This window comes from Schistocerca gregaria, chromosome 1 (genome assembly GCF_023897955.1).
Source record: "Schistocerca gregaria isolate iqSchGreg1 chromosome 1, iqSchGreg1.2, whole genome shotgun sequence".
In the NCBI taxonomy this organism is placed as follows: Eukaryota; Metazoa; Arthropoda; class Insecta; order Orthoptera; family Acrididae; genus Schistocerca; species Schistocerca gregaria.
This window is the reverse complement of record NC_064920.1, coordinates 858,671,663-858,688,963: the sequence shown is the minus strand read 5'-3', so window position 1 is coordinate 858,688,963 and position 17,301 is coordinate 858,671,663. Positions and strand designations below refer to the sequence as shown.

The 17,301-nt window shown below is 45.7% G+C and overlaps 1 protein-coding gene across 4 annotated transcripts in view; it reads right to left on the bottom strand.

Annotated features, from left to right (window-relative positions):
* The window catches only part of LOC126272780 (protein sidekick), a 614,097-nt gene that overhangs the window by 570,547 nt on the left and 26,249 nt on the right, over nucleotides 1-17,301 (bottom strand). The window lies entirely within an intron of this gene.

Below are 17,301 nucleotides of genomic sequence, written 5' to 3'. Positions count from 1 at the left end.
ATGACACCAGAATAGCGTTTTCGAGAAAGTGGTGTGCTTTGAACTTACCTAGCTTGGTCGAGCGAACATGTCTACGCCACAAGTTTCAAGCTCAAAGTAGTGACAACACGTTTCTTTTCGTGGCGGTATACAGAACATAAATTGTTCGCCCACAATGTTACAGCACTTCAGGCAAACTTTGGCTCGTCCGGGCCGCGCAGAACATGTCATGTGTAAGCGGCGTACGAGACAACGCATCGAGCAGGTAGCACATGAACAAGACTCGTACACAGACACAGTCCGTATTATACAGTGCGGCGGCGCTGTGTGATGCTGCCGCGAATAAACTTCAGACTGACGAAATAGTTTATAACAAATTCCTCGGTACGAATGATTAACACATACGTCGTTCTCGAACATTCCTCACAAGACCGAATACTTCAATGTACAGTTAAAAAATCTTTACATAAAACATTATTTCACATTCACACCTTCATCACTCACATAACTAAGCACAGTTAGGCCGTGCGGTTCTAGGCGCCACAGTCTGGAGCCGAGCGACCGCTACGGTCGCAGGTTCGAATCCTGCCTCGGGCAGGGATGTGTGTGATGTCCTTAGGTTAGTTAGGTTTAATTAGTTCTAAGTTGTAGGCGACTGATGACCTCTGAAGTTAAGTCGCATAGTGCTCAGAGCGATTCGAAGCACAGTTCAGTATTTCGACTGGAGCTCAAACAATCTCCGTCAGCTAGTGACCTCTACCAGATCGCACAGAAACTACATACAATCAGGCATCTAACGCCATCTGTTCTGCGTGTGACTATACTGCACGTTTATTCGCCGCTTCCTTGTCCGATCTCAACAGGCACGATCTAAGGCATATGCCTGAACTGTTCTTGAGTTTCTTTTGTAATGCACCCTTCTTAATCACTTAACACCTTTAAAAGGTGTACTCTGCAAGTACGCTTCTGGTGAACATAATTAACATATTTTAAAAATATGTGGCAAAAGAATTTTGAGAAACAATTCAAGAAAGCGAGAATTAAAGGTGAAAATGTACGAAGTGCCAATTAATGTTGAGTGCATATGAAGTTGGAGTAGTATATTGAACATACACTATGTGATCAAAAGTATTTGGACACCCCCAAAACACACGTTTTTCATATCAGGTACATTGTGCTACCATCTACTGCCAGATCAGCGACCTTAGTAGTCATTAGATATTGTGAGAGAGCAGAATGGGGGCTCCGCGGAACTCTCGGACTTCAAACGTTGTCACGTGATTGGGTGTCACTTGCGTCATACGTCTGTAAGCGAGATTTCCACACTCCTAAACGTCCCTAAGCTCAGTGTTTCCGATGTGATAGTGAAGTGGAAACGTGAAGGGATACGTACAGCACAAAAGCGTACATACCGACCTCGTCTCTCTACTGACAGAGACAGCCGACAATTGAAGAGGGTCGTAATGTGTAATAGGCAGACATCTATCCAGACCGTCAAACAGGAATTCCAAACTGCATCAGAACCCACTGCTAGTACTATGAGAGTTGGGCAGGAGGTGAGAAAAGTTGGATTTCACGGTCGAACGGCTGTTCATAAGGCACACATCACGCTGGTAAATGCCAAACGAAGCCTCGCTTGGTGTAAGGAGCGTAAGGATTGGACGATTGAACAGCGAAAAAACGTTGTATGGGGTGACGAATCACGGTACACAATGAGCCGATATGATGGCAGGGTGTGGGTAGGGGAATGGCCGGTAAATGTCATCTGTCAGCATGTGTAGTGCCAACAGTACAATTCGGAGGCAGTGGTGTAATGGTGTCGTCGTGTTTTTCATGGCGGAGGCTTGCCCCCGTGTTGTTTTGTGTGGCATTTTGGAAAATTTGTGGTAAGGTCTTATGGGACCAAATTGCTGAGGTCATCGGTCCCTACGCTTAAACACTACTTAATCTAACTGAAACTAACGTACGCTAAGGACACAACACACACACACACACACACACACACACACACACACACACACACACGCCCGAGAGATAGGTCGAATCGCCGACGGGGGGAGCCGCGCGAACCATGACAACACGCAATAGACCACGCGGCTACCCCCTTTGCATGACACTATCACAGCATAGGTCTACACTGATGTTTCAAGGACCTTCTTGCTTCCCACTGTCGAAGAGCAATTCGGGGATGGCGATTGCATCTTTCAACACGATCGAGCACCTGTTCATCATACGAGGCCTGTGGCGGAGTGGTTACACGATAACAACATCCCTGTAATGGACTGGCCTGCACAGAGTCCTGACCTGAATCCTACAGAACGCCTTTGAGATTGTTTGAAACGCCGACTTCGTGCCAGGCCTGACCAACCGACATCGATACCTCTCCTCCGTACAGCACTCCGTGAAGAACTGTCTGCCATTGCCCAAGAAACCTTTTAGCACCTGATTGAACGTATGCCAGCGAGAGTGGAAGCTGTCATCAAGGCTAAGGGAGGGCCAACACCGTATTGAATTCCAGCGTTACCGATGGAGGACGCCACTAACTTGTAAGTCATTTTCAGCCAGGTATGCGGATACTTTTAACCACATAGTGTATTAACGGCGGACACGTCCCGTAAGAATTGAGAAGGAGGGAGGAATGTGATATGAAACTAATGAGTGATCCGGCAATGCGGTAGCAGCTGGACTGAAAACTGAACGAGTAAGCAATAGTAGATGAATCACCATTAGTCACTTAAATCGATGGTCTAGCGGTTTTAGGCGCTCAGTCCGGAACCGCGCGACTGCTACGGTCGCAGGTTCGAATCCTGCCTCGGGCATGGGTGTGTGTGTTGTCCTTAGGTTAGTTAGGTTTAAGTAGTTCTAAGTTCTAGGGGACTGATGACCGCAGATGTTAAGTCCCATAGTGCTCAGAGCCACTAAAATCGATGAGGGCGTCTAGGTACTAGATGACTGCTTGATCCGGTGTCTAGATTCTCGAACAGTACATCTCCCGTCAAAATTTCAGAAGAGCACTAGTTCCACTACAGCGAGGAAAACCTGCTCTGATACTGTGAGTACGATGTAGCGATAAGTAACATCTCACAGCCGCATCACCAGAATAATTTAAGAAGAAGGGAAATAGAAATTCGAGGTATTGTATTGTCCTAGTCTGGCTTCAGAAAAGACATAAGTAGTAGAAAAGTAACTATGATTTTGAGATTAATAACGAAATAAACAATACAGATGCGGAAAAGTTCCTGTTGTCGACCTGGAGAAATGCTTCTACAATGTAGGGTAAAACTGCGTAAAATACAGGCGACTAATTTATATTATCTACAAAAACCAAAAGGGAGTAATAAAAGTGGAATATCACGAAAGACAAGTTCGTGTTCCAAATAATATAACATTAGGTTGCAGCTTAAGGTCGTAGTTGCTGAGCATGAATGTCAAAAGATATGTCAGTCTCCGAAAAAGAACAAGAGTGCTTCGAGGAGGTTCTCAGGCAGTACTATGATTTTGTTGGAAGTGAGTGAGAGAGAGAGAGAGAGAGAGAGAGAGAGAGAGAGAGAGAGCAGTGTTATCCGTGTAAGTGCCGGCGAGGAATCAGGAAGCCCGGCGCGGCTGAGGCAGCCGCCAGCAAGGTCACTGACTCCTGGCGGCCCGCCGGCCAGGTGCGCGTCAAGGTCGGCCACGGAGATGGCGCGCGGCCGTGGCTCCAGAAGCGCATCGCGGCGCACTGCAAGTGCCGCAGGGGCAACGAGCGCAAGCGTGACACCTCTTTCTCTCCCGTAGTGCTGCCAGTAGAACAAATGAGACCTATGTTTTACACAATCTCATCAAAAGTATACGGGTACTTCCATCTACTTCACAGCTGATCACTTCTCGGTAGGCCATTAGGACGCGCGGCGAATTGTGTTGTCAGCAGAGAAATAGTAACAGCAGAATGGATCGGTCAGGAAAGCTCAGTGACTTCGAACGTGAATTAGTCATCAGACGTCACCTGACTAACAAACCACCCGCGACTTTTCAACGCTCCTACAGCTGCCCAATTCGACTGTTGGGGGATGTGACTGTGACATGGAAACGCGAAGGAAGGAGCACAGCTAAACTAACCCCAGCCAGACCTCTTGTATTGATGGCCGGGGACAGTCGGGCATAGCGGAGGATGGTTGTAAAAAAATCACATGTAATTGGAGGGCGAAATCACTCGTGATTTCCAGAGTGCTACCAGCAGTGCAGCCAGCACGACAGTGCGTAGGGAGTTAAAAGAACGTGGTGCAATGGTCGATCAGCTTCACAGACGTCGCGCAGTTCTGTAGGCGGGGAGAGAAGAGCGTCGCCGCAAGATAATGGCTGACTGGAACTGTGGCAAAACGATGGAAGAGTCTGGATGCGACGAATGCCTGGAGGGCGTTACCTGCCGTCTGGTATAGAGCCAGCACTGGAGTACGGAGCGGTTGGTGTTACGGAATGGGAGTGGTTTTCGTTGTCAGTGTGTGGTCCCCCTATTGCGATTAGGAAAACGCTACAGCTTACAGCGTTCAGTAGAAAACAGTTCTGAGACGATAGTTGTTTGTATCAACATGACGATGCACCTTGTCAAACAGCAGCGTCTGTGAGGGGATGGTTTGTGGACAATAATATTCTTGAAATGGACTGACCTGCCCACAGTCCCGGCCTGACAAAAATGGAACAATTCTGGGGTGATCGCTCTAGACCCCAGAGTCCGACATCACCAGTACCTTCCCTGGTTTCGGCTCTTGAGGAAGGACGGGCTGCCACTGCTCCACATACATTCAGACATTTACTGGAAATGTCTCTAGCACAGCTGAATCCCCCCCCCCCCCATGTTAGTGTCCACCCCATATTAGTGTTACGGATACTTATGATCCAACAACGTATGCTTCGTCGACAGCACCTAATATTCCAAACGACTTAGTCCTTTAGGTCGAATGGGAGAACGTCATCACACACATTTACATGTTTACCATCTTTTTCCGTATACATACTAAGCACTGGACAGCTGGAAAAATGGTGAAGAAGATGCAGATCGAGAGTGCAAGAGTGGCGCAGTTTCATTCGACACATAAATACTGGTTAACATAACCGCGTAACAGAACGGTTATTCCGCAAAGCCAACAGACAGCCTCTATATTCAGCAAATTCTATTTACTTTTTGTTTTTCCTCTAAAGTTATATTCCAAATGCCTAGCACAATACACATCGCTTTAGGTTCATTCTAACGCAGTAAAAAAGTACATAGTACCACTTTTAAAAAAAAGAACGGTCGGTATCTATAGCCTTGGTGAATTTTGTTTCGTGAGCATAAGGCCGAGGTCTAAGGTATGTTTCCGTGGCAACGATTCGCCTCCTAATGCTAAAAGAAAAATCAATATCCGGCTTAAAGAACACAAAAGCAACTGTCGTATGGGCAACACGGAAAACTCAGCGTCAGCAGACCAGGCACTGGGATCAAGGAACTCTCAAGTTTGTACCTTTGACGCTACGGTACTATCAAAGGCAAATCATTGCTATTCTAGGATGTACAGTGAGGTCACTGGAATTTAAAAACAAAAAATCTTTTACGAAAAGGAAAGAGGACGTTAATTAGGCGTTATAGTGCAAATCATAATTCCGCGATCTTTAGCTGCGAACAGATGATGCCACGACCCGACCGTTGCATGTTTACGCATAAATAGTTCAGCTTCCTTAGCTTTTCCACTTTTGAAAATTAACTAACTGCATCTACGTAGCCTCTGACTATGTGTCCAGTATTAGGAGACTAAACGTTGAGCACATAAATATGCCTTAGGTCACAGCCTAAAGCGCACAGAGCAAATGTCATCTGGAACAGTAACCAGAATGAAGATGGAGGCACGGAGCAATGTAGGGACCTCCATATGATTTGCTACACCTGGATCAAAATAACAGTCATTGGCAGAGCTAAGTGAAATTCGTTTATGCTATAAATGTGCGATAAAATGCGAAATCAACGCATTTCATCGAAGTTTATTAAAATTTGCAGATTTCAGCGAAATTCATTAAAATCAAGATATTTTCCGTAAGACAAAAACCGAATTTCGTTTCCTTGTTTTACCGATTTTGCTCCACTGATTTACACAAATGACGTCTGGATACCAGCTGTTCTAGTTACCGCAATAGCTGTTACTCTTCAACTAAAAAGTAGAAGTAGACAATTTCACGGGAGGAACTTGAGAGTGTTAAATCAATTCTGGAAAGAAATTCTGAAGGTTGGTTTTCAATGGGCACTATTAATTATATAAACACACTCCAAAACGAGGCACAGAAAGCACCTCCAAAAAGTTGCCTTAAATCTGCTGCTATGAAAAGTTTACTAAAGCTATGTAAACACACAGCACCAGACCCACCTAATATTTTTTACGAAAACATTGACAAGTTCTTCAACCCTGCAGTTTGTGATGCGAAGTTAAATTTGGACAATTCTGCTGTTGTTAATATAGTAAAAACAATTCCGCAATTTGAAAGAATTCCAACTGACGGGTTTTATTGAGGCATATTCATCATTCCATTGACACCTTATTGACTGTTTGAGGCATGATGAGAAGCCTGATATTGCAGCTTCTACTCATTGAAAAGCTTAAGTATGATGAATTTGGAAATGCTGCTCTGTCTGCAATAAGGGCACCTATCAATCGTGTGGATGCAGAGAGGTACTTCTCAACATACAATTTAACTGCAAGTGACTGGAGGAGGTCAATGAGGCCAGACACTATTGAAACAACTTCAATGATTGCATTCAATAGATAAACATTTATTTATTGGTGTATAGTGAGTGGTAATATGAATGAAAAATAAAATTATGATGATGTGTTCCATAAATAATCAATTCTCTATTTTCTTCTTCTTTTTGTTATTATAAGAAAACTGGGAACAGTGAAAAAGAAAAAACAAACTTTAAGGTTCTGCAACGAAAAGAAAAAAAGTAAAAGCTAAATTCAGAAATAAAAAGCAAAATTCAAATTTCAAAATGCTAAATTTTCTAAGTTTATTTGCTAATCTCACGTAGCTCTAGTCACTGGCAGTATACTAAGGGGCAATGTTGGCAGCCTGTAGTTACCAGCATACGGCCGTAGCAGCAATAGCTGTGTAATTCAGGAGTCACTTCTTTCGTACGTTTACCGTCTATCTTCGGTAGTGTGTACGCATTGCAGGATAGTAAGAGCCGAGCCGTATCACTTCGCTGCTCATTTCCGCTACTAGCCGCAAAAATTATTTTGCGTATTATAAAAAAGTTAGCTCACTGAAACAAATCACAAGTTATGTTAGCAATCGCAGCTGTCGTCCGCATGTGTTCACATTACAGTTGTTTGAATAGTCAAAACGAGCAATTACAGAGCACAGAAGGAATTGTTTTTCGTATTCCAAGTTTCTTCTTACACTCAAAAGAACAGGAAAGAACGAAGGAGGTATACATCCCACAGACAATGTAGTTAGCCCGCGATTAAAGATATCAATACGCCGATAAAAACAAGGACATTAGACAGTAGCATCCGAGGTCAGATCTCTTATTGATCTCGCAGCAGTTGTCAAACTGCACAATTCAACAGTTTTGGATACGGCCTACGCTTGCACAGACCAGACATTGTAACAACGAAGCGGGCTTTAGCAAATCACAGACAACAGAAGCAATGTACCATGTCAACGCAACTTCCTAGCATTGCAGCAGGGACACTACGTGCCCTGTCGGACAGCACTGTACTGTAGTTTGTTGTGCGCTCGGCGCTGCCGCCCCGGTTTTCCATTAGACAAATAAAACCATAAACTAGAGGCCCCGCTGTAGCTTCAGACAAACAAGAGCAGCGAGCCGATGTTTTTACGACGCATTTCAGCTGTTTGGCAATAAACAGCGGCTGCAATAACAGCTTGAATATTGACGCTCCACTAGGCGCTATGTGTCCGACTGGGTGCTTGCTCCGAGCACAGGGCGAGCCTCTTGGGGGACGTGCTGTTCTGGCTGCGGTCCCACACGTGGCGAGAGGCGCTGCCCAGCTAACGGCATGACGGCCAGCATGCGCGTCGTTTTATCTTGCTTTCCTACATTGAAATATGTATACTCGGTTCGTTCTGTTAATGAGTTTAATATCATCACGAATGAACCATACAATTCTAAAATGTTATTGCAGTCCTCGTGTTATTTTGAGCGAAAACTAGCAAGGATGTAAAATGATTTTCGCCTTTTCTTTTTAATTGGAGTTTATTAGCACGTAGAATTTACAGAACAGGTTGTCGGCGCCAGCTACAGTCATAGCTGTTTTGGCCTCATTCTTTGAGGTTATACCGCATTAAAGGAAATGGATTTCGGCTACGAAAAACATTAGTACGAAATCTACTTAATAGTCTTCACACAACTCTAGATTGATAGTTCTCATTAGGTGTTCTCATCCTCCGTATATGTCATGATGGGTCCTTTTTAACGTTGTCATAGACTATTTGCGATCTGTACACCCGGCGCCGTGGCCATGTCACTAAGGCAGCCCCGTGCGCCGGCTCTCGACTCGTTGGCATCCGGTTTGAATCCTGATGGCAGAAGAAAATTTCTACCTTTAGTGCTTTGCGAGAGGAATATCCTTAGTGACAGCACCTGGTCTCGCAAGTCTCCCTTATTACATAAAACAAACGCGAGACCACACTATACACATAACCTGTAGAGTCACACTCAACATAAACTATGTGATCAAACGTATCCGGACACCCCTAAATTAGGTGCATTGTGCTGCCACCTACTGCCAGATACTCCATATCAGCGGACTTAGTAGGCATTAGATATCGTGAGAGCAGAATGGAGCGCTTCGCGGAACTCACGTACTTCGAACTGGTCAGGAGATTGGGTGTCACTTGTGTCATATGTCTGTACGCGAATTTTCCACTCTCCTAAACATCCCTAGGGCCACTGTTTCCGACGTGATAGTGAAGTGCAAACGTGAAGGGACACGTACAGCACAAAAGCGTACAGGCCGACCTCGTCTGCTGACTGACAGAGACCGCCGACAGTTGAAGAGGGTCGTAATGTGTAATAGGCAGACATATACCTAGACCATCACAAAGGAATTCCAAACTGCGTCAGGATCCACTGCAGTCACTATGACTGTTAGGCGGGAGGTGAGAAAACTTGGATTTCATAGTCGAACGGCTGCTTATAAGACGGTAAATGCCAAACGACGCCTAGCTTGGTGTAAGGAGCGTAAGCATTGGACGATTGAACAGTGGAAAAACGTCGAGTGGAGTGACGAATCACGCTACACAATGAGGCGATCTGATGGCAGGGTGTGCGTATGGCGAATGCCCGTTGAACGTGATCTGCCAACGTGTGTAGTGTCAACAGTAAAATTAGGAAGCGGTGGTGTTATGATGTGGTCGTATTTTTCATGGAGGGGGCTTGCACCCCTTGTTGTTTCGCGTGACACTATCACATCACTGGCCTACATTGATGTTTTAACCACCTTCTTGCTTCCTACCGTTGAGAGCAATTCGGGTATGGAGATTGCATCTTTCAAAGCGATCGGACACCTGTTCATAATGCATGGTCTGTGGCGGAGTCGATACACGACAATAACATCCCTGTAATGGACTGGTCTACACATAGTCGTGATCTCAATCGTATAGAACGCCTTTGAGATGTTTTGGAACGCCGACTCCGTATCAGGCCTCACCGAACGACATCGATACCTCTCCTCAGTGCAGCACTCGGTGAAGAATGTGCTGCTATTACCCAAGAAACCTTCCAGTCACCTGATTGAACGAATGCCTGCGAAAGTAGAAGCTGTCATCAAGGTTAAGGGTGGGCCAACACCATACTGAATTCCATCATTTCCGATGGAGGGCGCCAAGAACTCGTAAGTCATTTTCAGCCAGGTGTTTGGATACGTTTGATCAAATAGTATATACACTTCAAACACAACTCACATTCATAGCGTGAACGGGAGGAGGAGGAGGAGGAGGAGGAGATACCCCTGTCGATGAGGAGGTGTTTTTCCTTTCTTTTTCGCCCACACCTTTTAGAAACATCAACTGCGTTGTTTCTAATGAGTTCACCGTCGAGTAATAAACCCGTGCAAAAGCTAGAGTAATGACTCCAATGCCTGGCAAGATGACGGTACCAGGCCTTCTTGAGTTATATTCATTACGGCAAGTTACATGTAGTACAAATCATTATAAATCATTTAGTAATTACAATAATGTAGAAAGAGAAAAAAATACCGCAGAAGTGCGATTTGGACTCCCGTTTTGAGGATTCTTTCCAATCTTAATTATGCGCATAGGTAATAATAATAATATTGTATATAGATAATAGTAATAATTGCATGTGGCTCAATGGGCTGGTATAGGTCTTGACGCCACTTCGACGATATGCGTGTCAGTAACCTTCCCCAGTTATCCAACCACTCTTTTATTATTCTCTATATAGCCGCCCGGTTAGCCGTGCGGTCTAAAGCACTGCTTTCCAGGAGGGAAGTCGTGCTGGTCCCCGGCACGAATCCGCCCGGAACATTCATTAGTGTCGAGGCCCGGTGTGCCGGCTAGTCTTTGGATTGTTTTTAAGTCGGCTTTCCGTCTCCCTCGGCGAATGCGGGCTGGTTCGCCTTATTCCCTCTCAGTTACGCTATGTCGGCGATTGCTGCACAAAGACGTTCTCCACTTACGCGTACCCATAATTACTCTACCACGCAAACATTGGGGTTACACTCGTCTGGTGCGAGACGTCCCCGGGGGATCAATTGGGGACCGAACCGCACAATAACCCTGGGTTAGGTGTGAGGAGGCTGTGGAGTGAGTGGACTGCTGTAGCCTGTTGTGGGGTTGTGTACCACTGAGGGCTACGGCAGGGGTGAAGCTTCTCCGTCTTTATAGGTCCCAGTTCCATATAATACAATTCTCTATATGCATAAAGGAATTGACGTACTGGGTGGGCAGCAATCTATGGTAATTTGCTGATTGTACTGTGGTGGACGGTAAGGCGTCGAATAACTGTACGGGGATACAACATCACTTACATAAAATTTCTAGCTGTGTGGCGAATGGCAGTCTAACGGCTTTGCCGCAGTGGTAACACCAGTTTCCGTCGGATCACCATAGTTAAGCGCTGTCGGGCTGGGCTAGCACATGGATGCCGAGAGCTGTTGGCACGAGGGGTGCACTCAGCCCTTGCGATGGAAACTGAGGAGCTACATGATTGAAACGAAGCGGCTCCTGCCTCGTAGACTGACATACAGCCGCGAGAGCAGTGTGCTGACCACATACTTCTCCATATCCGCATCCACTGACGCCTCCGGGCTGAGGATGACACGACGGCTGGTCGATACCGTTAGGTCTTCATGGCCTGTTTGGGAGGGGTTTTAGTTTTTACTGATGAATGACAGCTAGATCTAAATGTAGAAAAAATGTAAATTAATGCGTATGAGTAGGAGAAGGAACCAGTTATATTCGGATACAGCATTAGTGGTGCCCTGCTTGATACAGTCACGTCTTTTAAATATCTGTGCGTAGAGTTGCAAAACAATATGAATGGATCGATCAATTGAGAATTGTGGTGGGGAGGCGAATGGTCGACTTCGCTTTACTGGGAGAATTTCATTCGAGGAACAATACTTAGAACATTTAGGAAACCGGCATATGAAGTTGATTGGAGAACGATTTTACTACCTTTAATATTGCGCGTAAGAATCACGAAGATAAGATACGAGAAGCTAGGACTCATACGGAGGCATATTGACAGTCGTTTTTCCCTCCATGTATTCGCGAGTGGGACAGGGAAGGAAATGACTGGTCGTGGAACGCGACGCACGGTGGATTGCGGAGTATCTATGCAGACGTACAGCGGACTTATATTTCACACTACTACGGTCGCAGGTTCGAATCCTGTCTCGGGCATGGGTGTGTGTGTGAAGTCCTCAGGTTAGTTAGGTTTAAGTTGTTCTAAGTTCTAGGGGACTGATAACCTCGTATGTTAAGTCCCATAGTGCTCAGAGCCATTTGAACCATTTTTAATAACATTCTACGTCTGATTCTTCGTGTTTACATATTTATTTCTCAATATATCCTGACAGCGAAAAAACTTCTCTCAACGAGAGACCAGTTAGTCGATACCGTCACTGTACAATGTCTGACTTTATCTCACGTCTGCTCGCACCGCTTCATCATTATCAAAGTGAAGTTCTCGAAGGCGTTCTTTAAATTCTGGAAACGAGAAAATCGGCGTTGAATGTTGCAGATGCGGCAGCGCTCGTGTGTGGTCTAGCTGGCACAATCGTGCTGAAGGAGAGATGCTCCATTTGGGGAGGAACTGAATCCGGAACTCGATTACAGCACACTGCCTCTCACGCACCGACATGGTTACACATCGCCATGTTATATCCACAATTCGGAGCCCTCTAGTGACATAAGGCTGCAAATATATATACATCTACATCTACATCTACATGACTACTCTGCAATTCACATTTAAGTGCTTGGCAGAGGGTTCATCGAACCACAATCATACTATCTCTCTACTATTCCACTCCTGAACAGCGAGCGGGAAAAACGAACACCTAAACCTTTCTGTTCGAGCTCTGATTTCTCTTATTTTATTTTGATGATCATTCCTACCTATGTAGGTTGGGCTCAACAAAATATTTTCGCATTCGGAAGAGAAAGTTGGTGACTGAAATTTCGTAAAAAGGTCTCGCCGCGACGAAAAACGTCTATGCTGTAATGACTTCCATCCCAACTCGTGTATCATATCTGCCACACTCTCTCCCCTATAACGCGATAATACAAAACGAGCTGCCCTTCTTTGCACCCTCTCGATGTCCTCCGTCAATCCCACCTGGTAAGGATCCCACACCGCGCAGCAATATTCTAACAGAGGACGGACGAGTGTAGTGTAAGCTGTCTCTTTAGTGGACTTGTTGCATCTTCTAAGTGTCCTGCCAATGAAACGCAACCTTTGGCTCGCCTTCCCGACAATATTATCTATGTGGTCCTTCCAACTGAAGTTATTCGTAATTTTAACACCCAGGTATTTAGTTGAATTGACAGCCTTGAGAATTGTACTATTTATCGAGTAATCGATACAGGAAGGATGAAGATGTACGATGTTAATAATAACGTTGGTTTTACCTAAAAAGCTTTAAGTATAAAAAATTTGTAGACGTTACTTTTCAGCACGTCCTCGAATTTCAAATAAGAGGAACGTTCACCTTTGAGGGTTCTTTGCGCGCGCGCGAGTGCCTCCAAGTAAACAGCGTGTGAGCAGCGGGGTTCGAATCGCGCCCTCGACTCAACTGCGCCCCGCTGAGTCCGCGCCTCCCCCGCCGCGCGCTAAACGAGCTCAGTAAACTCACTATCGACCCCTGAGGACGCGTGTGCACGTGTCCAACAGTTGGCACGCCAGCTGTGCACGTGCAGAAGGGGGTGGTTCCCCCCGCCTGGCAACGGCGCACAACACGGATGGCGGACACCTGCCCGACTTGCAACGGAAAGGCCTCGCCGTTCTCATGCGAGTGAGTAGCAAGGTCTGGGATTCCACTCACACTACATTGCTAATACTGTCAGTAAGTACACACCAGCCGCTATCATTAGAACACTGAAGCTTAGCGATACTCTTGGGTACGGTATAGCGTTGTCAATAACTCAGCAAACTGTTAATCTATTTCATTGGGTGTAAATATTTCTGCAGCAACTGCCGAGAGAAGTTTCGTTGAGTACGTTTCTTTCACTTTGGAGAACATTATAATACGTTACGAAACGTTTACACAGATTTAAACTTTCTCAGCTCGGCCAGAGAAGATTCATGACAGTTAAGGTGGGTATAAAGCGCTTGTTTCGCGCGCTGCTACGAGCCTGCGACCATTCCCGAAATGCGCTTTTGTTTAAATTAAAGTGACTCTTCTCGCGCTATTGAGCAGATGGGTTGTTAATTTGTAAGGGACTAAACTGCTGAGGTCATCGGACCCTAGAATTACACACTACTTAAACTAACATACGCTAAAAACAACACAAACACCCGTGCCCGAGGGAGGAATCGAACCTCCGACGGGAGGGTCCGCGCATTCACTGACATGGCGCCTCTGACCGCGCGGCTTCCCTCTATCAAATGGCTCTGAGCACTATGCGACTTAACTTCTGCGGTCATCAGTCGCCTAGAACTTAGAACTATTTAAACCTAACTAATCTGAGGACATCACACACATCCATGCCCGAGGCAGGATTCGAACCTGCGACCGGAGCGGTCGCTCGGTTCCAGACTGTAGCGCCTAGAACCGCACTGCCACTCCGGCCGGCTTCCCTCTATTGCTTCAGGCAAGTGCCAGGATAGTTCCTTTGAAAGTGCACGTCCGATTTTCTTCCCCAACCTTCCCTTATCCCATAGGACTGACGACCTCGCTGTTTGGTCCCCTACCCCAAAAAAATGGCTCTGAACACTATGGGACTTAACATCTATGGTCATCAGTCTCCTAGAACTTAGAACTACTTAAACCTAACTAATCTAAGGACAGCACACAACACCCAGCCCCTACCCCAAATCAACCAACCAACGACATACACACGTTATGAACACCTGTTTAATACGGTATTGTCCAATACAGCAACGAGTCTGTGTGGCCGTTTCGTTTGTTAAGTTTCCGTAGCTATATGGCACTTGATGTACACGCACAGGACACGTAATTCCCGCAAATTATGGGACAGTGGTTTGCTGGTGTGGAGATGGAGCCCAGTAGCATCCCAAATGAGTTCCGCTGGGTTCAGATCGGGCAATTTTGATTGCCAAAACATTAACGTGAATTGATTACTAAGCTCCTCAAAGCATTGTAGCACGATTCTGGCCTTGCAACACGGGCAGTTATCCTGCTGGAAGATTCCATCGCATTCGGGGAGAACACCAAGCCTGGAGAGGTGCGGGTGATCTGCAATATTATTCACGTAGTCCACAGTTGTCGTTCTGCCTTCGATTACTACTACAGGTTCGCCGGCCGCTGTGGCCGAGCGGTTCTAGGCGCTTCAGTCCGGAACCGCCCTGCTGCGACGGTCGCAGGTTCGAATCCTGCCTCCGGCACGGATGTGTGTGATATCCTAAATGTCCTCAGGAGACAGTCCCGTAGTGCTTAGAGCCATTTGAACCGTTTGAACTACCACATGTTCCGTGGAAACCCAGATTAAAGTCCCCCTTTAACATTATACTGCCCACATCTGCCTGCGTCCGTCGACCGGTGCATGTTTCGATACCTGTATGGTGGCGTACCTGGACACGATTTGTAACGACTGGTGTAAAAAAGACACGTGACTCACTCAACCAGGTGACATGTCTTCACTGACCCACAGCCCAGACTCAAATGATACAGTGCCTATTGCAGTCGTAATCTCCGATGTCGCTTAGTCAGTTTGGCAAAACGTTGACCGCGTTTTGCGCAGCTCGAAGTCAACAATATGCCTGGTACTCCAAAACACTTGCGCCTGTACCAGCATTTTATGTCGTGAGATGTTTTACAGCCTTCCTCCTTTACAGAGCAGTCAAGCCTTCGACCTCCACGTCCTGCAGTGAGGTGTGGACATTCAACATCTGGCCGCATGGTCGTGGTTTCACCGTCCTTCAGCCACTTTCCAAAGACGCTTACGACAGAAGACGCGAACAGTCGACCTCGTTGGTTTAGCGACATTCGTTCGCAGGCGTCGGGCCATACGGTAATTTAATTATTTTTCTGCGTTTCATTCAATAAAAATGAATACAAAGCGCTGACGAGAACCACTTTCCTAACCAATGTTGCACGGGAACTTATTAAGTCCCAAATAGAAAGGAGATGTCAAGCACCAAAGGTACCTAAGGAGGTCAGAAGGCGTGGAGTTCGACGACGTGGAATGGACGAGAAAGTAAACAGGCCGCAAGAGGAATTATGGTAGCATTGGTGTAACTATTGTACTACTGAGGCTCATATAAAGGTATTCCAGTGTATGGTTCACAAACTACAGTTGTTATTCACTTTTACTGCAATATAAGTTCACCTTTGGTTGTTTTCACTAAAATAGTTACGTGTGGATGTTTTAATGGGTGTAGCACGATCACGTGTTGAGTTAAGGAATTAACTGAATTCGACATCATTAGCGATGTATACATCCTATTTCGTTTCGCAGTTGTTAAAATAACCTTGAAAATTATGGCGAGTGACAGCTGTCGGCAACGCGATCAGTAATGTGGCGGAAATTCACGCGACTATTGCAAGGTTAAAAATAACTAAACATAGCGTTCTGTTCAATCGCCGTTAAAGCTACTGGAAATGGAACTATCGAAGATGGCTCTGAGCACTACGGGACTTAACATTGGGGGTCATCAGTCCCCTAGAACTTAGAGCTACTTAAATCTAACTAGCCCAAGGACATCACACACACCCATGCCCGAGGCAGGATTAGAACCTGCGACCGTAGCGGTCGCGCGGTTCTAGACTGAAGCGCCTAGAACAGCTCGATCACATCGGCCGGCAAGTAACGAAGAGAATGTGCAACACTGAATTTGTGTAAGCAATAATGCCCTCACGAACGACGAAGTGTATCACGCCGTTAAATATGTTATCGTTTGTATGCCGCCAACTCTAAAATAATAACCAGTGCTGTTTTTCTGGGGGAACACTGGGAGATGCTTACCCCTAAACATTTTCGTCGACAAAGTAATTTTTTTACGATGTTGAGAACTTGGAAGAGTGCCAAAACTTTATTTCACGGACGTGAATTTTTTATTTCATTTTTTCGTGTTGATAATTGCAATACGAACGATACCAGTGACGTTTTCGGTGGGAAAAGCGGTCATTGACTGTTTCAAGCATTTCGAAGCTGTGGCAACCGCTCTCAACAACTGAATCGCTGGCAGCCAGTTCGACAAGCATGTAGTGACCTCGCCCGCTAATAGTGGGCGGTGGTAGTGCTAAACGGATATGCGTACGCTCAAACGCCGAGCTACTGATAGAAGTCTCTATGGTCCCGCTAACATGATCCTTTGCGATTCATTGTGGGAAAACTTCAAAGCTTTGGTTGCTCACTTCACAGCTACAAAAGATTATCAAAGCAGGGAATCAACTGACAGAGGTATGTACAGTGGTTTTTGAAGTACCTTACCAAAGTTGACTTCATTCTCGACTTGGCTCTAATGTGTGATGCCCTTCAAGAATTATCAGAATTAAGTTCTGAGCTACAGTCAAGAGACATCAGGCTGTATTCTGCCCAACAGAATATCAGAAATCAGCTGTTGGTGTTTGAAGAAAGAAAACGGAGCTGTTGTTCTCATTACTGTGAAGCTCACAAAGCAGTCCAAGAGCTGAACTTCAGAGAATA